Below are 27,992 nucleotides of genomic sequence, written 5' to 3'. Positions count from 1 at the left end.
TTTGTAGTAAAAATATCTGGAAGGTCCAACTGCTGGCGAGTCAGTATTCTAGCAAACACTACACCATAAAGACAAATGACCACTCCAAGGATCTCTGCAAGAAGGTTATTGAAAAGCACAATTCAGGAGATAGGTACAGGAAAATTTCAGACACTGAATATCTCTTGGAGTACAGTTAAGTCAATCATCAAGAAATGCAAAGAATATGGCACAGCTACAAATCTGCCTAGAGCACACCGTCCTCAAAAACTGAGTAACCGTGCAAGAAGGGACTAGTGAGGGAGGCCACTAAGGGGCTTATGACAACAAGCTTCAGTAGCGGAAATGGGAGAGACTATGCATACAACAACTGCTGCCCGAGTGCTAAAGTCGTAGCCTTATGGGAGACTGTCAAAGGGAAAACCCCTGTTGAAAAATAACTCATATGAAATCTCAGCTAGAGTTTGCCAGAAGGGATGTGGGAAGACTCTGAAGTCAGCTAGAAGAAGTCTATGGCCTGATGAAACCAAAATTGAGCTTTTGGCCTTCAGATTAAATGCTATGTTTGGCACCGCACATCAGAGGCCAGGCAGTATCTATGGAAGAGAGTACAGTCGACGTCTCGGACCATCCCTACCGGGAAGCATGGTGATGGCTGAATCACGCATCCCGTCGCAATTCTGACATTTCTAGTAGATGGTGGAAAGACCTTTAGGATGTCAGAACTTGAGCGCGTAGACTTTCGCAAATAAAACAAAGCATGTTTAATGACACCCTTAACATATTTTATTGAGCGCCAAACCCTACACCCAAAAGCGCGCTAAAACGCTACGTAAAACATCATCACGTCAGACCAGCCTCTTAAAGTGAAACCCCAACTCAATGTCTCCCAAACTCTCCCAATTTTGTCACCTTGCCAGTGATTGGTCATAGATCACACAGATACTCACTTGGTTCTATGGGTCCAGTGAGTTTTGTTGTCAATGGGGAGACAAAGAACTCTATTAGCCGGGTCACTCTGCAAGTAACCAAGTACGTAAGTCATATCTGTGATTTCAAAATATGGTGGCCAATTTAAAGTCACAATCACAAGAAAAAATGATGTATTAAACCTATCGCCTTAAATTTCAGCTTTGAATCACAGAAGCAGTGTAATTACTGTCTAAGCGAACCTTTAAAATATTGAAGTAAATTCATCTTACTCCACTCATTCTGGTGAGTGGTAGTTCTTGTGGTTTCTGTAGAGTAGTGGTTATCACGTTCGCCTCACACGCAAAAGGTCCCCAGTTTGATCCTGGGCAGGAACACAATTTTGGTTTGGCATGGTAGTTTAATGTAATTGTTGTATATCAACCTGTTGTGACATTGGGTTTCTATTCTCGCACTGTGTTTGATAAGTTTGTACATTCTCGCGTGACTGAGTGGGTTTCCTCCCACGTTCCAAGTCCTACATTTACCAGCAGGCTGCTCAGCCTAATCCTCGCTGATTTAATTTGATGCAAACACATTTCACTGTATGTTTCAAAGTACAAGTAACCTAACAGTTGAACTTCGAGCAACACACATCAAAGTTGCTGGTGAACGCAGCAGGCCAGGCAGCATCTCCAGGAAGAGGTGCAGTCGACGTTTCAGGCCGAGACCCTTCGTCAGGACTAACTGAAGGAAGAGTGAGTAAGTACTCACTCTTCCTTCAGTTAGTCCTGACACGACTGCACCTCTTCCTAGTAGAAGGGTCTCGGCCTGAAACGTCGACTGCACCTCTTCCTAGAGATGCTGCCTGGCCTGCTGCGTTCACCAGCAACTTTGATGTGTGTTGCTTGAATTTCCAGCATCTGCAGAATTCCTGTTGTTTGCATTTTTAAGTTGAACTTTGAAGTAAATTTGTTAATTATTAATCGTAATTACTACGTTTCAATACTGTTTAGTCATTTAGGGGCCTGTTATTTGCGGCTTAACAAATGCTGCTTTGAGCCAGCAAGTCCTGGTTGTAACTCAGATTTGGGGGTAATATGCATTATATGCAGAGTTAAATTTATTCTGGCTCACTGGTTAGTTGCATTAGTTTATTAAGAATGTACAATCGGATGTTAACTCCTTTGGCTTAATTTCCAATCTCTCTTGCCCCCCACCCCCAGACTCTGGCTATGACCCAAATTCATTGAAAGAGCATTAATGGTCAAATAACCCTGAAGCACCCTCATCCCTCTAGCCTAACAAAATGCAGAAAAAAATATAACCTTTGAGTTACCTTTTCTGTAGCTGTCAGATCACGAAGTTTTTATTTTCTTTTCGTTGCTAATGAAGTCCCAGGCATATCAGACTCTTTTCAACCATTTTTTTCTATTTCTAGTAAAATATTAATTCCCTCCTTTTCTTACTGACCAGTATCAGAAACAGATGTAGTATCAATGGCATTTGTCCTGAAGCTTATTTTATGGTAGCAGTACAGTGCAAGATGTAATAAAAGAATCTGTAAATTTCAGAAAGATATGTAATTAAAGTAGAGCAAAAAGAAAAAAAATAGTGAGATAGTGTTCATTGGAGAAAGAAGCTGTTCCTAAAATGTTGATCGTATGTCTTCAGGCTCCTTAAAGGGAGCAATGAGAACAGGGCATGTCCTGGGTGAGGGGGGTCCTTAATGATGGATGCTACCTCATCAACGCAGGCGACGCTAGTGCCGATGATGGAGCCTACTGACTTGCAACTTTCTGCAGCTTTTCCAATCCTGTGCAGTGGCACCTCTTTACCAGGTAGAAACGGATTTCACTGGGAGGATTTCAGTTTCATCCCCTCAGTGCTGATTTCTCCCTACTGTTTCCTCAATGATGTTGTAGACCCTTGGTCTGAATACTTCCTAAACTTCCTCTGGGCTACCATGCAGCAACAGGATAAATGGATATTGTTTACAGGGCCTTATTATTTATGCTACATTGCATTCCTCACATGCAAAACCATCACTGAGCAATACTAAACAAATGGCATTGAAGGAAGAAAACAAGCAAAAACTTGCTGCAAACAGACCCTTTCACAGAATCCGGTTTGTTCAGCGTGTTTTAAGCTAATGAAGTCCTTTTGAACAGATGTCTCTTGTGAAATGGAAAACAGCACTGAGTTTCTACACAGCAAAGATCCAGTAGCGGTAAATTGAATACGACCAGCTAATATATTTAAAGGATTTTTATCTAAAGTTTAAGGTAAATTTATTATCAAAGTAGTTTTGTTACCATATTCTACTTTGAGATTCATTTTCTTGCAGGCATTTGCATGGAAAAAAGAGAATACAATAGAATTTTATGAAAACTATACATAGACAAAGAGTTGCAAACAGCCAATGTACTAAAGGCAAACTGAAAATAATAATACGGAGAAAATAAGAAGTGGGCAGGTCCTGGATTGTGAAATCAAAACTGTTATTAGTCTGTGCCTGGTGATGGGAAAACGTGAATAGCCATCAGACTAATTTCTGAGTGAGTGTGATTTTACCTGGAAGTAGCTGATGGTGTGATTCTTACCTGCTATTTGTGTAAAATTGATTTTTATTTGACATTTGCATATAATTGTCTCAAATAACTTCAGAATTATTTATTTGGCTCCATAAGCTTTCTTGAGAATGATGATGCTTGGATTTCAGCTACCAGATGGTCTTATGGGGACTTCACACATTTGGCCATTATTCAAGATTCTGGAGGCAATTATCCTGTACCTTTCAACTTGCCATCTCTTACATGAATACAAGGAAACCTCTGCTTAACATCTCAATTAGATGATAGTTTCTTCCAGCATAATATTTCTGCACAATTGTGCTTAAGGGGCAGCCGAGAATTTGTTTTCAAATTGACTTGCCAAAACAAATCTGACTTTGAAAATTAGCAGCCAGAATTGCTGAGCAGTCTCTCAGGTGAATTCTTGCTGGATACATTAAATCTGCTAATAAGGTGCAATAATGAGAGATCTGTAGTTTGATAATGCAGGTTTCCCCTGCCATCCGAAGGTAGAGCATTCCTATGAAACAGTTTGTAAGCCAAAATGTCGTAAAGCGAAGAAGCAATTACCATTTATTTATATGGGAAAATTTTGTGAGCGTTCGCAGCCCCAAAAATAACCTACCAAATCATGCCAAATAACACATAAAACCTAAAATAACAGTAACATATAGTAAAAGCAGGAATAATATGATAAATACACAGCCTATATAAAGTAGAAATACTTCTCTACAACAATTGCCTGTACAGATCTCTGTAGCGAAAATCTCACGCAAGCGCTGTTGGCAAAAACACAGTGCAAGCGCTCTCCAGTAACCTTTAAACTATGAAGCTGCCAAATCTACCAAATAACACGTAAAAATACACAGCCTATATAAAGTAGAAATAATGTATGTACAGTGTAGTATCACTTACCGGAATTGGGAAAACAGCGCCTAGCACACTGATGATGGTGTGTTAGACTGAGTCGTCGCAGGCTGGGTGGTGCAGTGGCCCCTACCCACCGGGCCGCCAACCCAATACATTGTCACGAAGAACGGAGCGGTAGCCGGGAGGCACACAGCACATCGTTAAGAAAAAAGCCGAAATAAACATGCTAATTAATTAGGTGCTGCCCAGCGCGTAAATGTCGGCGCAGATCAGGGACGATTGCCGATTGCATCACCTCTGATCTGGGCCGACAATTACATGCTAGGCGACATCTAATTAATTAGCATGTTTATTTGGGCTTTTTTCTTAAAGATGTGCTGTGTGCCTCCTGGCTACCACTGCATTCTTCGCGAATTGGTACAGTATCTGTCCGGGGCCCGGGTGTTGGGGTGGTTGGGCACGGGGGTGTCATCTCATCATCGATCAGGGCAGGCAGCTCATCTACTCCTACGATTGCCCGCCTCGATGTCAAAGGTCGAGGTTCGTCGTCTGCTGTGGCTGATGTGGAAGGCTTGCTTGACTGCTGAGCCTTGTGCATTTTTCTGTCATACAGTTGTTTGTAAGCATTCAAACCATCCTGCAAATATCCCCTAAACCTACGTACCCTTTCAAAATTAAAGTCGTACTTTATCATTGCAGCAAAAATCTCATGCAGTTGCTTCACTTTCTGCATTCGGTCTCGATTGTTATCCTTTCCTCTTTCAATTGCATCAGCTCTTCATCTATCAGTTCTTCGTCATGGGATGCCAAAACCTCTTCAACATCATCTTTGTCAACTTCTACAAGCCAAACTCACTTTGTCTTTGCTTCGTTCACCACGATCGAAACGCTTAATTATGTCTAGTTTTACGCTAAGTGTAACACCCTTACTCTTTCAGGCTTTTCCGACACCTTGGAACTCATCTTGCTAACGGCTGTTCAATGCAACGTGATAAAGCAATGCCATTCCGAATCCGGGGAGAGCGGCTGCTCGGGGCACGGCTGCCTTTTATTGCACATTGATTTTTTATCACGCGCTGCCTTTCTTTGTAACAGTGAAAACACCTTCTGAAAGCGAAAACAGGGTACTAATGTAGGTTTTTCGTAACAGCGAGGTTTCGTAAAGCGAACGTTCGAAAAGCGGGGGACACCTGTACTGATCTATAATGATTATGTAACTGAGTAGTTGGAAAAATGCTAAGGAAAGAAAATGCATATCAAATTTTGATTTCATAAAATGACAAACATAATATTATAGAAAACCTACAGCACAATACAGGCCCTTCGGTACAGAGTTGTACTGAACATGTCTCTACCTTAGAAATTACTAGGCTTACCTATAGCTCTCTATTTTACCAAGTTCCATGTACTTATCTAAAAGACCCTATCATATCTGCCTCCGCTACCGTTGCCGGCAGCCCATTCCACGCACTCAATACTCTCAGTAAAAAAAACTTACCTCTGACATCTCCTCTGTACCTACTCCCCAGCATCTTAAACCTGTGTCCTCTCGTGGCAACCATTTCAGCCCTGGGAAAAAGCCACACGATCAATGCCTTATACACCTCTATCAGGTCACCTCTCATCCTCCATCGCTCCAAGGAGAAAAGGCCGAGTTCACTCAACCTATTCTCATAAGGCATGTTCCCCAATCCAGGCAACATCCTCGTAAATCTCCTCTACACCCTTTTTATGGCTTCCACATCCTTCCTGTAGTGAGGTGACCAGAACTGAGCACAGTACTCCAAGTGGGGTCTGACCAGGGTCCTATATAGCTGCAACAGTACCTCTTGGGTCCTAAATTCAATCCACAACTGATGAAGCCCAAGACACCGTACACCTTCTTAACCACAGAGTCAACCTGCGCAGCTGCTTTGAGTGTCCTATGGACTCGGACCCCAAGATCCCTCTGATCCTCCACACTGCCAAGAGTCTTACCATTAATACTATATTCTGCCATCATATTTGACATACCAAAATGAACCACTTCACACTTATCTGGGTTGAACTTCATCTACCACTTCTCAGCTCAGTTTTGCATCCTATCAATGTCCCGCTGTAACTTCTGACAGCCCTCCACACTAGCCACAACACCTCCAACCTTTGTGTCATCAGCAAACTTCCAAACCCATTCCTCCACTTCCTCATCCAGGTCATTTATAAAAATCACGAAGAGTAAGGGTTCCAGAACAGATCCCTGAGGCACTCCACCGGTGACTGATCTCCATGCAGAATATGACCCGTATACAACCACTCTTTGCCTTCTGTGGGCAAATTTCATGGCATTTGTGAGTGATTCTGATATGGGTCTCTATTGTGGACTGACAGTGGAAAGGGAGCAGGGAGAGGGGAAAAGGGGAGGGAGTGGGAAGCAGCAGAGAGACATTATGTAATGATCAATAAACTGATTGTTTTTAATCAAATCACCTTGCCTTGTGTCTCAGGACTGGGTGTTTTGGCACCTGTGCCACCTCCCCCAGTACTCCTCTGATACCTGTCCACATCCTTCCCACAGCACTCCATCCTTGCCAATCCTTTGCTCCTGCCAGATTTACAATCTTGCTCTCTGATCCATACTAGCAAGTACAGTACTGTGCAAATACAGTACCGAGCTATATGTGCCAAAGACTTTCACACAGTGGATTCTGGTTAATTGGAACACATTGGGACCAGCACACTTTTGCCCAATTAAGCAGCTGCTCCAATTAGCTGATGTCTTATGGAAATAGTTAAGATATAAAAAAAGACAAATTACTGCTAAACTGAATATAAAATTTATGTATTTGAACAAATTAGAAACTATCAATACTACTACAATACTATAAAACTGTCTATTAGTTCCTGATAGTTATCAGCAGAGGAATTGCTGTGGTGTTCTTTGACTGTAAATTAACAAAATCAGCCAGGCACCTAGTATAGATAATGGACTGCCTTAATACAGTGCTATCAATGATTGCATCCTCTAAGTCTTTGTTTTCATTGTAACATTCAAGATGTTTGCCAATGCCTTCAAATTCTTTGTAGTTAGTAATTTAAAGTAGTGAAATTTGGTTATTTTTCACTCATGGCCATTTCTGGCATCTCCAAGCCTGAATGCCTGAAACCCCAGTGAGCAAAAGTTCTGTTTTGTATTGCTGTTTATTTCTCGCCAATTATCAGTGACTAAGTTCACTGTTTTTGAACACAAGTGCACACACAACTGATGCTATTTTAAAAACTCTTTGTTCTAAGCATGGTGTGGTGTCTAACGGCCACACTAGTGCATGTATCTGATGCTAGTTAGAATCTGTTTGGCAACATTCTTCTGCTGCAGTCAAAGGGAATCCTGGCTATTTTCTTGAATAGTTTTTGATCTTTAAGAGTTGTCCCAAATAAACGGTTGTTCCGGTTATCTGATTGCCCACTGATTGCCCAGATAATATAAGTACAGTGGATTCAGAATCCGCTATATTTATATTATCTGTTTCTTTATTATTTTCGGAATGGGCAAGAAAATGTAATAATCTAATAAACCATTGTATTTCATTTATTGTGAGCCTTAATAAAAACATTAATTATAAATATCCCAAAAAAGTGTCCAGAATATATTTTCATGCCATATAAATTACTTTACCCTGGCAATGGCATATAGTATAAGGGTCATGGGGATTTGAGAAGTCTTATAATAAAATAATATCAGAGTTAATGGAGAATTGTGAAGTCTTGATATGAACAGAAATGCAACATGCACAGTAACTGCATCATGACAAGGATTTGATGTGATTTTCTGAAATAAAACACTGAAAAGAATTATAGAATCAGTAAATATTAAATAAAACAAAAAAGGATAGATTCAGTATATTGAAATTTTATTATTAGAAAATACGATCAACTTCTTGCATTAATCTTACTTTGACCATCAAACAGAAAATGCACAGTGATCAGCCTAAAACGGAACCTTATTTAACTGAAACACTAATTTTTAACTTTCTGAAATCTTGACTTTTGCTTTCTAAAATAAAGACATGGGTATAGTTCCAAAGATGCTGGTAAAGCTCTGGTATCCCATCTATTCTTCATGGGTGGATTTAGCCTAGGAAGCTGACTTTGACCCTTGTATCTCCTAATGTCCATTCATATTAACTTTCTAGCACAAAATGGTCATATTGTAGCGATGTGCTACACACAGCGCTAGAATAACCACACGGAGTCGGTGAGTTAGAGTTGCAATGAAAGAGATTTATTCAAACTTCGCGGCCCGCTTCTCCCTGGGCGGGACTACTGTGGGGAATGCATATTCCCAGACCCTTTCTGCGCGCTAGATTTTACCCCTGTTGGTGAAGATGGCCTGGCGCCCTTTTTGGGGCCGGCCCTCTGCCTACGCGCGCTGTTGTGAGCCGGTTCGTGTGTGCCAGAAAGTGGGTCGCTACATAACCGCCCCCCCCAGAACCGGCGATACCTCCCCAAGTGTCCCCAGTCTGGATCGGCCTCTGTTTGGGAGGTCTGCCCCTGCGCCGCGGTGCCTGAGCCTGGACCGGTTGCGCCAAGTCCACATGGGCCGGTTTGAGTCGGTCCACCGTGAAAACCTCCTCTCTCCCCCCAATGTCCAGCACGAACGTGGACCCGTTGTTCCTGATCACCTTAAACGGCCCCTCGTAGGGCCGCTGTAGCGGTGCCCGGTGTCCACCCCGTCGTACAAAAAGAAACTTACAGTTCTGCAGGTCTTTGGGTACGCAGGTCGGGCTCTGTCCGTGCTGTGAAGTGGGTATGGGGGCCAGGTTACCGAGCCTCTCCCGTAGTCTGTTCAGGACTGCTGTGGGTTCTTCCTCTTGCCCCCTTGGGGCTGGTATGAACTCTCCTGGGACTACCAGGGGCGCGCCGTACACCAACTCGGCCGACGAGGTGTGTAGATCCTCTTTGGGCGCCGTGCGGATTCTGAGCAGGACCCAGGGAAGTTCGTCCACCCAGTTAGGCCCCTCCAGGCGGGCCATGAGAGCCGATTTCAGGTGACGGTGGAAGCGCTCCACTAGTCCGTTCGACTGTGGGTGGTAGGCAGTTGTGTGGTGTAGCTGTGTTCCTAAAAGTCTGGCCATAGCCGACCACAGGCTGGAGGTGAACTGGGCACCCCTGTCGGAGGTAATGTGGGCCGGTACCCCAAAGCGTGCTACCCAGGTTGCGATCAGTGCTCGGGCGCAGGATTCGGAGGTGGTGTCGCTGAGCGGGGCTGCCTCTGGCCATCTGGTGAACCGGTCTATCATAGTTAGGAGGTACCGCGCTCCTCGTGACACTGGCAGGGGCCCCACGATATCCACATGGATGTGGTCGAACATCCGGCGGGTGGGTTCGAACCGCTGCGGTGGAGCCTTGGTGTGCCGCTGCACCTTGGCCGTTTGGCACTGCATGCACGTTTTGGCCCATTCACTGACCTGCTTACGAAGCCCATGCCACACGAACCTGTTGGCGACCAGCCGGACGGTTGTCCTGATGGAAGGGTGCGCTAAGTTGTGAATGGACTTGAAAACCCGCCGGCGCCAGGCTGCTGGGACGACGGGGCAGGGTTGGCCGGTAGCTACGTCACATAGTAGGGTCCTCTCACCTGGGCCTACGGGGAGGTCTTGAAGCTGTAAACCGGAGACTGCAGTACTGTAACTGGGGATCTCAGCGTCTGCCTGCTGTGCCTCTGCCAGCACTGCATAGTCCACCCCCTGGGACAGGGCCTGTATGGTAGGTCTGGAAAGTGCGTCCGCCACGACGTTGTTCTTTCCAGAGACATGCCGGATGTCCGTCGTGTACTCGGAGATGTAGGACAGATGTCGCTGCTGGCGGGACGACCAGGGGTCAGACACCTTGGTGAACGCAAAGGTAAGCGGTTTGTGGTCTGTGAACGCGGTGAAGGACCTACCTTCTAAGAAGTACCTGAAATGCCAGAGTGCCAGGTATAGTGCCAATAGCTCCCGGTCGAAAGCACTGTATTTGAGTTCGGGTGGTCGTAGGTGTTTACTGGAGAACACCAGGGGTTGCCAGCGACCCTCGATGAGTTGTTCCAGCACTCCACCGACTGCTGTGTTGGATGCGTCCACCGTGAGGGCAGTAGGAACGTCCGTTCTGGGGTGCACTAGCATCGCGGCGTTTGCTAAGGCTTCTTTGGTTTTAACGAAAGCGGTTGCAGCCTCTTCGTTCCAGGTAATGTCCTTGCCCTTACCCGACATTAGAGTGAACAAGGGGCGCATGGTTCGGGCTGCTGAGGGGAGGAAACGGTGGTAGAAATTCACCATACCCACGAATTCCTGCAAGCCTTTGATTGTGTTGGGTCGGGAGAAGTGGCGGACCGCGTCTACCTTGGTGGGCAGCGGGGTTGCCCCGTCTTTAGTAATCCTGTGGCCCAGGAAGTCGATGGTGTCGAGTCCGAACTGGCATTTGGCTGGATTGATTGTAAGGCCGAATTCACTCAGGCGGGAGTAGAGCTGGCGGAGGTGGGACAGATGCTCCTGCCGACTACTGCTGGCTATGAGGATGTCATCCAAATAGATGAATGCAAAGTCCAGGTCGCGTCCCACCACGTCCATTAGCCGCTGGAAAGTCTGTGCGGCATTCTTTAGACCAAACGGCATTCGGAGGAATTTGAAAAGTCCGAACGGGGTGATAAGTGCTGTTTTGGGGATGTCGTCCGGATGTACAGGGATTTGATGGTATCCCCGGATGAGGTCTACCTTGGAAAAGATCCTTGCGCCGTGTAGGTTTGCTGTGAAGTCTTGAATGTGCGGCACAGGGTAGCGGTCTGGCGTTGTAGCCTCGTTCAGTCTGTGGTAGTCACCGCATGGTCTCCAGCCCCCCGTTGCCTTGGGCACCATGTGAACGGGGGAGGCCCATGGGCTGTCAGACCGTCGTATGATCCCTAATTCCTCCATCTTCTTGAACTCCTCCTTCACCAGTCGGAGCTTGTCCGGGGGAAGCCTTCGAGCATGGGCGTGGAGGGGTGGTCCCTGGGTCAGGATATGGTGCTGTACTCCGTGTCTGGGCATGGCTGCCGTGAACTGCGGTGTCAGTACTGATGGGAAATCCGCCAGGACCCTGGTGAATTCATCGTCGGACAGCGTGATGGAGTCCAGGTGTGGGGCTGGCAACTGTGCTTCACCCAGGGAGAACGTTTGAAAAGTCTTGGCGTGGACTAATCGCTTCCCTTGCAAGTCGACCAGCAGGCTGTGGGCTCGTAGAAAATCTGCCCCTAGCAGTGGTTGGGCCACGGCGGCCAGTGTGAAGTCCCACGTGAACCGGCTGGAGCTGAACTGTAGCCGCACCGTGCGGGTGCCGTAGGTTCGTATTGTGCTGCCATTAGCGGCCCTCAGGGTGGGTCCCGGTTCTCTGTTGCGGGTGTCGTAACTCGTTGGAGGTAAGACGCTGATCTCCGCTCCGGTGTCGACCAAAAACCGGCGTCCCGACTGCTTGTCCCAGACATACAGGAGGCTGTCCTGATGGCCAGCCGCCGTAGCCATCAGCGGTGGCTGGCCCTGGCGTTTCCTGGAAATTTGCAGGGTGGTCTGCGGCGGCGGGCCTCCGTGCCCCACCGCTAGTGGTAGAAACACCATTGTTCGTTGGGCTCCTCACTCCCGTCGCCGGGTTTTGTAGGCTCTGCTGCTGGGCCTGGTCTGGTCTGTCATTGGGCACGCGGATTGGTGATCTGTGCGACGGATGCCCCTCTCTCTTTCCTGGCCTTCCACAGCACATCTGCTCGGGCCGCCACCTCCCGGGGGTTGCTGAAATCTGCGTCGGACAGCAGCAGGCATATGTCCTCGGGCAGTTGCTCTAGGAACGCCTGCTCAAACATGAGGCAGGGTTTGTGTCCTTCAGCCAGGGCCAGCATCTCGTTCATTAATGCTGACGGCGGCCTGTCTCCCAAACCATCCAGGTGCATTAAGCGGCGTGCTAGTTCGCGCCGTGAGAGTCCGAAAGTCCTTATGAGCAGGGCTTTGAATGCTGTGTATTTGCCGTCCTCCGGGGGTGACTGTATAAACTCCTCAACTTGTGCAGCAGTCTCCTGGTCGAGGGAGCTCAGCACGTAGTAGTAGCGAGTGGACTCCGAGGTTATCTGCCGAATGTGGAATTGTGCTTCTGCTTGTTCTAACCATAAATGGGGTCGCAGCGTCCAGAAGCTTGGCAGTTTTAACGAAACTGCGTGAACAGATGCAGCGTCGGTCATCTCTGGTCCAAATATCGTTTGGGCTGTCGGGGTCACCAATTGTGGCGATGTGCTACACACAGCGCTAGAATAACCACACAGAGTCGGTGAGTTAGAGTTGCGATGAAAGAGATTTATTCAAACTTCGCGGCCTGCTTTAAAGCCTTCCCGTTCCCGCCCTCCCTGGGCGGGGTTGCTGTGGGGAATGCATATTCCCAGACCCTTTCTGTGCGCGGGATTTTCCCCCTGCTGGTGAAGATGGCCTGGCGCCCTTTTTGCTGCCGGCCCTCTGCCTGCGCGCGCTGTTTCGTGAGCCGGTTCGTGGGTACCAGAAAGTGGGTCGCCACAATATCATGACTGATAGTTTGTCTGTCTAACAATAGTTCATGAACATGGACCAGTTCAAAGATTCAAAATGTATTTATTATCAAAGTATGTAATAGTAGTGGTAGTAGTAGGCAGCCATCAATCCCAGGGGATCATGCGTTTGCACCTCTGGTGGACAGTGTCCTCTACAGGGTGCAAGCCTGGGCGGGAGGATTTGAAGGACTGGCTGTTGCCCATGCAGCAGGTTCTTCCTCTCCACATCACTGATGTAGTCCAAGGGATGAGCAAATGCCGATACAGCTTGGCACCAGTGTCATTGCAGTGAAGTTATAAACAATATCAAACTGCCGTAGGGACCCCGGCTCCGGATTTCTTCCTCGGGGTTTACTCCCGAAGCCTCTCCCATGAGGTGGGTATGGCTGCAAGGCAGCGGAAGTTTAAAATCAGAGGTTTCCTTCTCCTAGATGGGCTGCGCTCGAGGGCTGACGGGCCCCACCTGCTCGAATCAAACTATGTATGCAATATACAATCCTGAGATTTGTCTTTCCATAGGTAGCCTCAAAACAAAGAAAACCATGGAACCCTTTCAAAGATAAACATCAAACCCCCAACACAAAGAACAAAATGTACAAAAGAAAGCAAGAAACACAGAATATAAAACATGAAACCCGAAGTCACCGAAACAGTCCAGAAGTATTCTGTTCAGTATCCAGTGCGGTGTTGTTCATTGACTGCAGGCTGCAGAGGCAGTCTGCTGCAATCAACATCGCACAAAATAGCAACTAAAAAGGAACAACCAAAAGGCACAAACATGAACTACAGAGTCCAATCCATAAGCCAAGTTGATTAAACCTTGCCCAGACCCAAAACTCCAGCACATCCTCTGGCAGCATTAAGTGAGGGGGGAGGAGGGAGAGAGAGAGAGAGAGACCAATCGAACACAGGCACCTTCCTCTGGGAGCAGTGAGTGACAGCAAGAGAGAGATCGGTCACTCGCAGCAGAGGGTGCTGAACACCCACTTGCCTTCTGCTCTTGTCGATTTCAATCTTCCACTAAATCGGTGGGAGCAGTAAGAAATAGAGTCGATCGTGGGTTCACATCCCAACTCCAGGCTTCTTGGCCTCGTGGCTGCATGCTTTGCTTGAAATTTCACTGAACACCACCCCGCCCGACCCCCCACCCCCAGGAGTTCAGCAAAACATCAGATTGCTCAATCAACCTGAAAGCACACCATCAAAATGTAGATACAACTGCATGGCACTCTAGGCCTTGCTGATGTAGTAATTGAAATGTAGCATACCGATCCAGAGGGGTTTTTATCTGCTGTAGGTTTTCTCATTGAGGTTATTGAGCAACGTTCTTCAGCTTCAGAAGTGTGCAGTGTACTGCAAGTTGAAGAGAGGATAACTGCTTCCTGCACAATAAGTGACAATGCACAAAACAACCCTTTCTGTTGAAGTCCCTGAATCCATACGGGTGCAGTGTACAGCACCATGCACTAAAAGAAACACTGAAATTGAGAAAAAGCTAATGACACTCTTATTAATTGTCTTTTAGTCACCCAGTCGCCTGAGATTTTGTCTGGAGCTTTACAACATTGAGGCTTCCAATTATGGCATGCAACTTAAATGAGGATAATGGTATGAGCAGGGTTCAACCCAAAACATCCTCCCACAGATGCTGCATATCCCACTGAGTTCCTTCAGCATATTGTTTGTTGCTCCAGATTCTGGCATCTGCAATCTCACGCGAGTCTCCTTACCAGAGATTGCGGTTTAATGAAAGGGTACGACATTTATTTATTTCCATGCTTTTCTTCTGGTATGCTCATCAACATTTTATTGCAAAAACAAAATGAATAACATCACATAATGCAGGATCTTGTAATCCTGTGGGATATCAGTGCTATGTTCCACATTGTGTGATGATGAATCAGTGCCACTTTTTGTAAATCTCCCGTGGTCAATGGGAATAAAATCAGTTTATAACCCTGTATTCCATGCCAGTAGGAAGTTACACAAAATTAACAACAGAACTCCAGCTAAGCTGGCATTTTGCCTCGAGCGAGATCACTGGCGGGGGGGGGGGGAGCTTCTCTGCAATATCAACTTTAGTTTTAAATCTTATAGAAAAGAACCAGCTGGACTGTTTTGAAGTTTCCAAAGTTAAATACTTGAGTTGGAGTGTTATTGAGAAAACGTCTGGCTCTCTCGACGGACTGGAAGCTGGCTGTGTTTTGCTTGATGCGTGAGTGTGTTTTGGAACCTGTTGAGGGAAAGAGAGTGGGGAAGGAATGGAAATTGCGGGGAGGGGGTCGTATGGGTCCAGTAATGGCGGACAAGAGGCGGGGTTGAGGGAAAGAAAGTGGAGAAGGAGAGGGATAGAGACTTGGGACCAGAGGTAGGCAGCTGGGGACAGGTGGATTATTGTGAAGGGAGAAATAAAGGGAATGAGGAGGTAGTGAGGGGTCGGATGAATAAAAACCAAGACAAAGGGAATAAAAGAATAAGAAATGATAGTGGAGAAAGCTCTGAAAGTGAGGAAGACGAACAAGCTCAGAGAGGAGGTGTTGTCATAATTAGGTTTAATGAGAAGGCTCAGGGACATATGAAGAAAATTAACCCGTTTGTGCTAACAACAACTCTGACAAATAAGATAGGGGAAATAGTATTTGCAAAAGTCCTTAATGATGGCAATTTATTGGTAAGATGTGCGAATGAGGAACAACTTGAGAAAGCACTCAAGCTAAAAGAGATAGGAAAATGCAAGGTGGAATACACTGGGAGGGTGGGAGCACAAAACAGTGGTTGTAAAGGAGTGATCACGGGGATACCAATGAGTATAAATATGGAGGAGATAAAGAGGAATATCAAAGGAGGGAAAGTAATGAATGTTCAAAGACTGAAAACAACAAAGGAGGGAGTGAAAAAAGAAAGTGAATCTGTATTGATTGAATTTGAAGAAGAAAGAGTGCCAAGGAAGGTGTTCCTGGTTTCATGAATTACCCAGTAAGGGTGTATGTGCCAAAGCCATTGAGGTGCTAATATTGTCAAAGGTTTGGACACATGGCTAAAAGCTGTAAAAGGCAGAGGAGATGTGCTAGATGTGGGGGTGATCATGAATATGGAAAGTGCGGAACAGGAGTTCAACCAAAATGCTGCACTTGTGGAGGAGCTCATAATGTTGCATATAGTGGGTGTGAGGTTGTGAGACGGGAGACTAAAATTCAAGAAATAAGAGTGAAAAGAAAGATCACTTGTGCAGAAGCTGTAAGAATGTCAAGAGAACAGAATAATGCTCCTAATGAACAGGGAGCAATAGGGATACGAGAGATGCAACAAAGAACAAATGACAGGATTTATGTAGACAAAAAGGCTCTAGTAACATTCATTGCAGGAGTGATTAATAGTACTGCTGAGGTAAAGTCAAAAAGTGACAAAATTCAGCTGGTGGTAAAAGCAGCAGTAAACCATTTAGGGTTAGTAGGACTGACATGGGAGGAAGTGAGGGAGAACCTCAGTAATCAGTCAAGCCAGGAAGTGTCATGTGTTAGTTAATACTAATTATGGTGATTCTTTTACAATGGAATGCAAGGAGCTTACTGGCCAATAGCCAGGAATTCAAGCACTTTATTAAAGAAATGGTTGTAAAACCGGATGTAGTGTGTATTCAGGAAACTTGGTTGAAACCAACTTTGGACTTTGTGGTATATGGGTATACAATGATAAGGAAAGATAGAAATCTAGGGGGAGGAGGGGGTTGTGCTATGTTAATCAAGCAAGGTATACCATATAGGGTACTGGAAAAAGGAGATGATCAGGAATACATAGTGGTGGAAATGTGGGAAAGAGGGGAGGGAGTGGTTATAATTAACTACTACAATCCATGTAAAAGGTTGGATTTGGACAGCCTATTAAAGATACAAGGACAAAACAGACATAAAGTAGTGTGGTGTGCAGATTTCAATGCTCATAGCACAATATGGGGGGATCAGATTACAGATCCAAATGGAAAGGTAATTGAAGATTTGATGGAAGAAAGGGATTTGGTGTGTATGAATGATGGTAGCGGCACAAGGATAGATATAACAACAGGAACTGAGTCAGTGTTAGATATTACGTTAGTGTCTAATACCTTGGCTGGTATTAGTAACTGGGGAGTTTGGACTGCTTCAACAGTAGGCAGTGATCACTACCCAGTTTTGTGTTCAAATTGAAGTAAGACCAGGTGGCGGAACCCCAAAGTGGGTGTTTGAAAAAGCTGATTGGGGTAAGTTCCAGAAGTTGAGTGAAGAAGGGTTGACAAAGATTGATATTTCTGGAAATGTAGATGAATTAAACAGTCAGGTGACTTCAGCAATTAACATGGCAGCAGAAGGATCTATACCTAGGAGTAAAAATAGGATGAATAGAAAACTGGTACCGTGGTGGACAGAGGAATGTTGTCAGGCTGTAAAAAACAGAAATAGAGCATTCAGGCTAGTTAAAAGAACCCATAATATGCAGCATTTGGTTCAATATAAGAAAGCACAGGCAGTGGTGAGAAGAACTATACGTCAAGCTAAAAGGGCAAGTTGGAGGAGTTTTTGCGACAAGGTAGGAAGAACAACACCTGTGGGAGAGATATGGGGAATGATTAAGAGGATGGGAGAAGATAGAAGGGAATGGGAATATCCAGTAATGATATCTGAGGAGGAAACTGCAGTCTCCAGTAGGGATAAGGCTGAGGTCATGGCCAAGTCATTTGTACTGATACACAGTTCAGAAAATTTGTCTGAAGAAGGGAGAAGAAGAAGGGAAAGAATAATGAGCCAACACCCAGGTGTGTTAAGCAGGAGGGAAGGAACAGATGATATAATTGATGATCCATTTACATTAGCAGAAATGGTGAGAGCAATAAAGAGATCGAGACCAACCTCCCGAGGGAAAGATCTGATATGCTCTGTGATGCTAAAAAATCTAGGAGAAGGAGCACTCTTGAAGTTGCTGCATTTTTATAACAGTGTGGGAGGAGGGAAGATTACCAAGTGCATGGAAAGAAGCAGTAGTAATTCCAATAAGGAAGCCTGGCAAGGATCTGTCAAAAACCACTAGCTACAGACCAATTGCATTAACATCAAGTATATGTAAGATAATGGAAAGGATGATAACAGAAAGGTTATCATATGAGCTTGAGAAAAGGGGAATGCTGGCAAGTTATCAGAGTGGTTTTAGAAAGGGAAGGAATTCCATGGACTCAGTGATTATGTTAGAGACTGAAATAAGGAAGGCCCAGGCAAATAGAGAGTCAGTAGTGGCAGTGTTCTCTGACATTGAAAAAGCCTATGATATGATGTGGAAGGAAGGATTATTAATTAAACTGCACAAGATGGGGGTTGGTGGGAGAGTTTTTAATTGGATTAAAGATTTTTTGTTTGGTAGAAAAATTCAAGTTCGGATTGGATCAGAATTATCAAAACAGTACATAGTGGAAAATGGCACACCTCAAGGTAGTGTGATTAGCCCGTTACTTTTCATCATTATGATCAATGATGTCTTCACAAGGGTACCAGTGGATATAGGTAGGTCACTGTTTGCGGATGATGGGGCCTTGTGGAAAAGAGGCAGGAACATGGACCATATAATCAGGAAACTACAAGAAGCAATTGATGAAGTGGTGGAGTGGGGTTATGATTGGGGATGTAGAGTTTCAGTAGACAAAACTCAAACTGTATTTTTTACCAGGAAAAGGGTTGAGGTAGGGAAGAAGTTAAGGATGTATGGGGTTGAATTAGAAAGGGTTACATCATTTAAATTTCTGGGAGTTATACTTGATTCACGATTAACATGGGCAGACCATATCAGGAAAGTTGAGGAGAAATGTAGAAAAGTAATAAATGTGATGAGATGTTTGACTGGTAGGGAATGGGGAGCAAGTTGCTCAGCTTTGAAGAGAATGTATGTGGCTTTAGTAAGATCTGTATTGGATTATGGAAATATAGTATATGGATCAGCAGCTAGGTCTCTTATAAGGAAACTGGATGTGATTCAGGCTCAGGCCTTGAGAGTGTGCAGTGGGGCTTTTAAAACGTCACCAGTGTCAGCCCTACAGGTAGAAATGGGAATAATGCCTTTGGAACTAAGAAGGATGCAACTGATGGCAAACTACTGGGCTAACTTGCAGGGGCACAATGATTCTCACCCTACTAAAGGAGTGTTGCTGGAGTGCTGGGAAAATGGGAGGTTTCAGAGGGATACCTTTAGTGGGGTAGGGAATGATATCGCGAAAGAATGTGGAGTATTTGATCTGAGGATAAGTCCTTCAGTAGTTTATCCGGTTGTAGCTCCATGGAAGCTTGTATGGCCTGACATAGACTGGCATTTGTTAGAGGTAAAAAGGAAAGAAAGATATAAAACAGATTTGGTAAATGCATTTAACTGTCATGTGATGGAAAAGTATAGTGATTATACTCACATTTATACGGATGGTGCGAAGGAACCTGAAACAGGAGTGACAGGGTTTGGGGTGGTAATACCAGCAAAAGAAATTGGAATCAGCAGAAGAACATCTAATAAGTTAGGGGTGTTTACAGTGGAGATGCTGGCAGTGTTGGTTGCGTTGCAATGGGTGCAGAAAGCCAGACAAGTCAAAGCATTGATATGTTCAGATTCATCCTCAGTTCTAGCAAGTTTAAGGTCTTTTCACGCAAACAGTCGGCAAGATGTATTTTATGAAGTCCTTCATTTAGTTACAAGAATTGCAAATCAGGGAGGTCAGGTAAAATTTCTATGGGTTCCAGCACATGTAGGGGTGAAGGGGAATGAGAGGGTGGATGAGTTGGCAAAGAGGGCGTTAAAGAAAGGAAATGTGGAAAAATGCACATTAGTATCAGTAAAGCAGAGGTTAAGTGTGTAATCTGGGAAAAAGTCAACCGAATGTGGCAAGAAAGATGGGACAGGGAGGGGAAAGGGAGGCATTTATATCAAATACAAAAGAGTGTTGCAGTTACTAGGGTAGGTAATGGAAACAGAAGAGAGGAAATTGTGTGGATTAGGTTAAGGCTGGGGCATTGTGCATTAAACAAAACATTGAAAATGACAGGGAAACACCAGACAGGATTGTGTGAGGAATGTCAGGAAGAGGAGTCAGTAGAACATGTAGTTTTATGTTGCAGGAAGTATGGAATACAGAGAGAGATGATGAGAAATAAATTAAGGGAGTTGGGGATGCAGGAATTCACATTAAAAGGGTTGCTGGGCATGGGTGAGAGAGCACAGGTCTGGGTATTTTTAGCCTTTTTAAGGGGTACTGGGGTTTTTTATAGAATATGACGAATAAACAGGAATAGGATACTAGGATGGTCAAAGATGGGAGGGTGAAGTGTAGGTTTGTGTGTGTGTGTGTGTGTGTGTGTGTGTGTGTGTGTGTGTGTGTGTGTGTGTGTGTGTGTGTCTGTGTGTGTGTCTGTGTGTGTGATTGGGTGAAGGGATTTAGAATGTATGTCTAGTGCACATTCCGGAGCAGAGGGTGGTGGTAATGCACCATTAAGCTGGATGCCAACCGCCGTAAAACAAGATACAGACAGACAGAGAGTAAACGTCTGAACATATCAATTATTTGACATTAAATGACCAGGATGTCCTGCACTCCTTGCATTCCCACAGTAGAGAAAAAAAGGGATGCTGTTTAAACATGACAATCAAACCCCATCCATTAGCCCAAATTAATGCAGACATGTTGCAAAGATTTTTACATTTGTTACTCCTGAGATGTTAGTGGTGGCCTACTTTCTTGAACCTGGTACATTCACCATAATATATTGGAAGGGATTTAAGGACTTGTACCCAGCATTGATAATAGAATGGAAAAAATTCCAAATTAGGATGCAGTATAACTGAGTGGTGGATTGTGTAACTGTTGGTCCCAGAGGCATGATCTTGACACCTCAGTGGTACAGGTTGCAAATTTGAGGTGAGTGACTGCAGTGTATTTTTGCAGATAGTACACAGCACATGCACAGTGCACAGGGGGTGGAAGAAGTAAATATTTAGCAGGGCAGTTTTGGTGTCAGTTAAGTGGAATGCTCCATTCTGGAGCTGTAAACTGTTTTGTATGTTGTTAGAGCTAAAGCCACTCAGACAAGTGGAGAGTATTCCATCACACTCCTGACTTGTGAGTAGTGATGAACAGGCTTTGTGTGTCAGATGGTGAGTCACGTCACAAGTTATTCGCTTGCACATTCTCACAAAGCCACAGTACTTATCGGGCTAGTTCAGCGAAGTTTCTGTTTCAAAATGCTAGTGATGGAGTAATGTTAATGAATTGGTTAGGCTTTGTTGGAAGTGGTCAATAACTGATACGCATGTAATATTACTAATTTCAATGCTGAATATTTTCTCAGTATTCCTGAGCTGCTTCAGTTCCTGAGGTGTTGCGACTGGAGTTGTGAATTGAGATACCACCAGTTAATATCCCAATTTCTTACCAAATGATGGGAAGGAGGTAACTGATGTAGTGGCTGAAGATGTTTAGATTTTGGAGATTTCCCTGAGAGAGTCCTTCAGTGACATCCCGGGCTAATATAATTCATCTTCAATTATGATAATATACAATTAAGTATCAGTATTAAAGCTGGGAAATATTCCTGGAAAAATGCGCATGTTCTCACTTCCCGAGGTTTGCCTATTTCCAGTTATTATTTGTAATGAGGGTGAGGGCCTCCGTCAGTCAGAGGTGACCATGGATATTGCATCCTAGCTGTCTAGATACACAAGCTTGGGCAGTATAATACGGAGACCGTGCTGTTGCCCATGTAGCAAGCTCCCCCTCTCCACGCAACTGATGAACCCAGAGGAACGGCAGAGACTGATACAGTTTGGTACCAGTAACGTCACAGGAGTTGCCAGTCAGCACTGTACTCAATGTAGGACTGCCTCAGGGACTCCAGCTCCAGATTTTTCCCTCGGGGTTTACTCCCAAAGCCTTCCCCATGTGTGGTTATAGCTGCAAGGCAGTGGAGGCTTGAGATCAGAGTTTTCCTTTTAGATGAGCTGCCAACCACGGCTAACGAACCCCATCTGCATGACGTGACTAGTTTTAAGGTGCCAGTAACTTGTCTTTTCCCCTTCTCCTGTCAGCAGAAATGGTTCTACCAGGCTTAGTAGCTAAGCCTGACGTGAAGACCAGGAGCTGGATGTGGTTGTCAGAGGCAGATGCCACTGGCAAGCATTTAATAGGCCACGGGAGCTTGTCCCCATTACAAGCCTGGTTATAATAATCTTAAGGAACCTTAGGATTGTTTGTAAGGTGTAAGAGAAAAAAGAATTGGAGATGTAGACAAAATTAGATGCTAACAGAATTGTGGCTGGTGATCATAAAGGGCAGGGTAACAGGTAATAGGTTAGCCATAATTCTAATTTATGGGAGAGTAAACACAAAAGGATGAAGAATTGATCATTTGTAACACTTCTAATAATGGGACCTCATTGTGTGCATTTTTTAAAAAAGGCTGCTGGGTTTGTCACATTCTTGTAGTCATTTCAAGGTGATGCAATGCTTTGCTACACCCTAAGAATTGGAAATGCAATTCCCGATCTTCTTAATGTGGTTCTTCATGTGTAAAAATATTATTAGCAGTCAAATATTGAGAACAACAGCTCAGCATCAATGCTGCTTACCACTGCTGTCCCATAACCTGTACTGAAGTGAGTGTAGGTAAATATTGCACTGTTTCTCATCGACTGGGTAGCCCTGTCTGTTTACAGTACTGGTAAATCAATACCAACTTGTAGGGTAAAGTATCCCACAGCACTTCACAGAATCACTAAATAAAGCTTGCACTGAATCACATAACAAGGTAATGCGGCAAAACTTGTTCAGAAGTAGAATTTGAAGAAGAGAGCAAGAACGAGAGAAGCAAGATAATTTGGAAAATTCTGGGGGCAATGCCTCAGCAAGTGAAAACAGTGCCAACGATAAGGGAGTAATTAAATTCATGACAATGTCACAGGTCAGGATGGAGAAGCATGGATACCTGGAAGTTGGTAGGGTTGCAGGAGCTGCCAATTGATCAACAAGAATGAGCATTTCAAAATTAATGTATTGCCCAGCTGGGAGGTGATGTGGGCCAACAAGAACAGAGCTGATGGGAGACAACTTTGAAGGCAATAGGCAAGATTGAATGGGACTGACTGGACAATTCTACTTAAAACAATGAAAACAAGTGGGAGGCTTTTAAAAGGGTCATATCAAAAATCCAGGGTGAAGCGTAGACTTGTCAAGTTCAGTGAACCCTAACTGATGAGAGATATTGAGGGTCAGGCTAAAAGAAGACACTGTACATTGGTTTTAGGCAACTGGGTACAAAGGTATTTCTTGATAACTATAAAAAGGTTTAAGAGCAGGGTGAAGACGGAAATCAGGAGAACAAATTGAAAGTACGAGATGGACTTGGTCACCAGGATGAAAGATGATCCCAAAAGTTTCTTCAGTTATATTAGCAATAAAGCAGTGACTAGGGAAAGACTAGGTCCTCTTGATGTAAATTAAGACACCCTATGTGTGGAGCCACAGGAGCTGGCTGAGACGTTTAACATCTATTTCTCCTTGATGTTCATTAAGGAGAATATCATGGAAGCCAAGGAGATGAGGGTAATATCTAGCGAGATGCATATTATGAAGAAAGAGATATTTGCAGCCTTGTAGTGCATAATGGTGAAAAAATCTCCAGACCCTGATCAAGTGCACCATTGGACCTTGTAGGAGGTGATGGAAGAAATTGTGGAGACCCTTGTAGAGATATTTGCTTTGTTGTTAGCCACTAATGATTTTCCAGAAGACTCTAGGGCAGCTAATGTTGTTCCATTGTTCAAGAAGGGTAGCAGGAATAGGCCAGGGAACCATAGACTTGTGAGCCTGACTTTAATGTATGGAGGTCAGGCTCATCAGCCTGGAGGGAACTCTGAGGTATAAGATCTATCATCGCTTGAAGGGTCAAGGAGTAGTCAGCATTGTTTTGTGTGTGGGTGGTCATGTCTGATAAATGCTTTGGAGTTCCTCAAGGAGGTAACTAAGTGGATAGATGCTGGTAGGTCAATGGATATTGTCTGTATGGACTTTAGTAAGGCTGTTGACAAGGTCCCACCTGGCAGGCTGATTTGGAAGATTAGGTTGCATGGGGTTCTGAGAGAGCCAGCGAGATGGATTGGGAATGGGTTCGATGATAGGATGGTTAAAAGGTGATTCTCCAACTGGGTTCCTGTGAAGGATGCAGTGCCCCAGGAGTCAGAGCTGCAACCTCTATTGTTCATTATTTTTTAAAAATGTTTTGGATGTGCTCATCTACTGTTGCTGTGAATCCTCATGGCACAATTATAAAGTTTGCTGATGATACTGAATTAGCAGGTCAGGTTGATAATGAAACGGGTTACAATGAATTGACAAGAAATTTTGATTGATTACGGTGATAGGCTGAGGAATGACAAATTTGAGAGGGAGAAGGGAAAATTGGAAGTGTCAGTATTGCAGTTGAACAAAGGGGACTATGGAGCCATGAGGGAAGAGCTGGCCAAAGTTGACTGGAAAGATACCCTAGCAGGGATGACTGTGGAACAACAATGGCAGGTATTTCTGGGAATAATACAGAAGGTGCAGGATCAGTTCATTCCAAAGAGGAAGAAAGCTTCTAAGGGGAGTAAGGGGTGACTGTGGATGACAAGGGAAGTTAAGGACAGTATAAAAATAGAAGAGAGGAAGTATAACATAGCAAGAATGAGTGGGAAGCCAGAGGATTGGGAAACTTTTAAAGAGCAACAGAGGATAACTAAAAAGGCAATACGGGGAGAAAAGATGAGATATGAAGGCAAGCTAGCCAAAAATATAAAGGAGGATAGTAAAAGCTTCTTTAGGTATGTGAAGAGGAAAAAATTAGTTAAGACCAAAGTTGGGCCCTTGAAGACAGAAACGGGTGAATTTATTATGGGGAACAAGGAAATGGCAGATGAGTTGAACAGGTACTTTAGATCTGTCTACACTAGGGAAGACATAAACAATCTCCCAGATGTAATAGTGGCCAGAGGACCTAGGGTAACGGAGGAACTGAAGGAGATTCACATTAGACAGTAAATGGTGTTGGATAGACTGATGGGACTGAAGGCTGATAAATCCCCAGGGCCTGATGGTCTGCACCCCAGGGTACTTAAGGAGGTGGCTCTAGAAATCATGGACACATTGGTAATTATTTTCCAATGTTCTATAGATTCAGGATCAGTTCCTGAGGACTGGGGGGTAGCTAATGTTATCCTACTTTTTAAGAAAGGAGGGAGAGAGAAAACAGGGAATTATAGACAAGATAGCTTGACATCAGTGGTGGGGAAGATGCTGGAGTCAATTATAAAGGATGAAATAGCGGCACCTTTGGATAGCAGTAACAGGATCAGTTTGAGTCAGCATGGATTTATGAAGGGGAAATCATGCTTGACTAATCTTCTGGAATTTTTTTGAGGATGTAACTATGAAAATGGACAAGGGACAGCCAGTGGATGTAGCGTACCTGGACTTTCAAAAAGTCTTTGATAAGGTCCCACATAGGAGATTAGTGGGCAAAATTAGAGCACTTGGTATTGGGGGTAAGGTACTGACATGGATTGTAAATTGGTTGACAGACAGGGAACAAAGAGTAGGGATTAATGGGTCCCTTTCAGAATTGCAGGTGGTGACTAGTGGGGTACGGCAAGGCTCGGTGCTGGGACCACAGCTATTTACAATATACATTAATGATTTAGATGAAGGGATTAAAAGTAACGTTAGCAAATTTTCAGACGACACAACGCTGGGTGGCAGTGTGAAATATGAGGAGGATGTTGAGATAATGCAGGATGACTTGGACAGGTTGGGTGAGTGGGCAGATGCATGGCAGATGCAGTTTAATGTGGATAAATGTGAGATTATCCACTTTGGTGGCAAGAACAGGAAGGCAGATTACTATTTGAATGGTGTCAAGTTAGGAAAAGGGGAAATACAATGAGATCTTGGTGTCCTTGTTTATCAGTCACTGAAAATAAGCATGCAGGTACAGCAGACAGTGAAGAAAGCTAATGGTATGTTGGCCTTCATAACAAGGGAAGTTGAGTATAGGAGCAAAGAGGTCCTTCTGCAGTTGTGCAGGGCCCTGGAGAGACCACACCTGGAGTATTGTGTACAGTTTTGGTCTCCAAATTTGAGGAAGGGCATTCTTGCTATTGAGGGAGTGCAGCGGAGGTTCACGAGGTTAATTCCTGGGATGGTGGGACTGTCATATGTTGAAGGATTGGAGTGACTGAGCTTGTATACACTGGAATTTAGAAGGATGAGAGGGGATCTGATTGAAACATTAGATTTTTAAGGGATTGGACACGCTAGAGGCAGGAAACATGTTCCTGATGTTGTGGGAGTCCAGAACCAGAGGCCACAATTTGAGAATAAGGGGTAGGCCATTTAGAATGGAGTTGAGGAAAATCTTTTTCACCCAGAGAGTTGTGGATCTGTGGAATGCTCTGCCTCAGAAGGCAGTGGAGGCCAATTCTCTGGATGCTTTCAAGAAAGAGTTAGATAGAGCTCTTAATAATAGCGGAGTCAAGGGATACGGGGAGAAGGCAGGAACGGGGTACTGACTGTGGATGATCAGCCATGATCACAGTGAATGGCAGTGCTGGCTGGAAGGGCCGAATGGCCTACTCCTGCATCTATTGTCTATTGTCTATTGTCTAAATAGATTTCAACTTTGATAAGTGTGAGGTGATACAATTTTGGTCAGTTGAAGCAGGGAGGGACTTGTACAGTGAATGACAGGGCACTGAGGAGTGTCATGTTTAGCATCCTGGCTTTCATCAGTCAGGTCATTGAGCTTGAGAGCAGGGAGATTACATTGCAGTTACATAAATCGTTGGTGAGGTCATTCTCGCAATATTGTTACCCTGTTATAGGAAAGACATTGCAAGCTGGAGAAGTTGCAGAAGAGAGTTACAAGGATGCTCCATAGATTATAGAGTATGAGTTATAGGAAATGGTTGGCCATGCTCGAGCTTTATTTCTTGGAGGGTAGGAGAATGAGGGGTCACCTCATAGGAGTTTATAAAATCATGATCTGTATGGATAAGGTGAACGATCATAGTCTCTTTCCCAGGATTGGGAAGTCTAAAACAAGAGGGTACAAAGCAAGAGGAGAGAATTAAAAGACATCTGAGAGGTAAGTCGTGCTTTTTTAAACACAGAGGGTAGTGAGTATTTGGAATGAGCTGGCAAAGAAAGTGATAGAAATGCATACAATTGCAATATTTAAGAGATGTTTACAAAGGTACATAAAAGAGAAGGGCTGAGAGGATTAAGGGCCAAATGCAGGCACTAGAACTAACAATAAAGATGCTGTTGTTGGCATGAACCAGTTGGGTCAAAGAGCTTGTTTCTGTGCTGCATTACTCCGAGACCCTGCAATTGAATTAGGTCTGTGCTAACATCTCAGCAAGTAACTGCATGGCCAAGCTGACTCAAGAGGATGACATGCCTAATGGAGCTCCTCCTTCATAAGTTCTTAATATATTTATGCATGTGAGGAAGGCATCTCAGCAGCTTTGAAGGGGATGACTGAGATTAGAAGGTGGAGGAGCAGTAAGGGATTGTAAACAAAGTTGAGATGTACTGCCAAATGGAAACCATTAGGTCATCACACACGTTTACAGAGAATGGTAGGTGGGAAGACAGGGTAACGTTGGAAAAGACTAGTCTAAAAGTAATGAAAGTAGGGTAAGATTTCAGCAGCATACAAATTGAAACTAGCCTTGAAGGTGGTACCATTGATATTTAATATGTATTTTGGAATTAGATTTGGAGACTTGCTGTCCCTCTGGGGCATATTCCAGCATTAAGCAACACATGTATAACCCTTCTCTAGCCATGAAATGCCCCAATCAAAGTCACAAATTCTCAGAGATTTAGACAACAGTGCATATCCCTCTTGCTTCTGCCTACTTCTATTAGAACACAAAATCCCCCTCCACATCCCTCTGACCTAGGTGTTGTCTCATCTTTTATCTCTGGTTATGAAATCAATTCTACCTAAGAACTGAATTTGGAATATTTCTCCAATGTAACAGGTACTATGCAACTTAAAATTATGATTATTCCC

At 44.4% G+C, this 27,992-nt stretch overlaps 1 protein-coding gene and 1 non-coding gene across 6 annotated transcripts in view; both read left to right on the top strand.

Annotated features, from left to right (window-relative positions):
• LOC134344184 (synaptopodin-2-like) overlaps window positions 1-27,992 on the top strand; it is a 161,309-nt gene that overhangs the window by 50,412 nt on the left and 82,905 nt on the right. The window lies entirely within an intron of this gene.
• trnav-cac (transfer RNA valine (anticodon CAC)) lies at window positions 1,214-1,286 on the top strand. Its single transcript has one exon. It is a non-coding gene; the product is annotated as a tRNA-Val (tRNA).

Source organism: Mobula hypostoma, chromosome 3, assembly GCF_963921235.1.
Source record: "Mobula hypostoma chromosome 3, sMobHyp1.1, whole genome shotgun sequence".
NCBI lineage: Eukaryota > Metazoa > Chordata > Chondrichthyes > Myliobatiformes > Myliobatidae > Mobula > Mobula hypostoma.
Note: the sequence above shows the minus strand (reverse complement) of the source record. Positions and strands in the feature narration are given on the sequence as shown.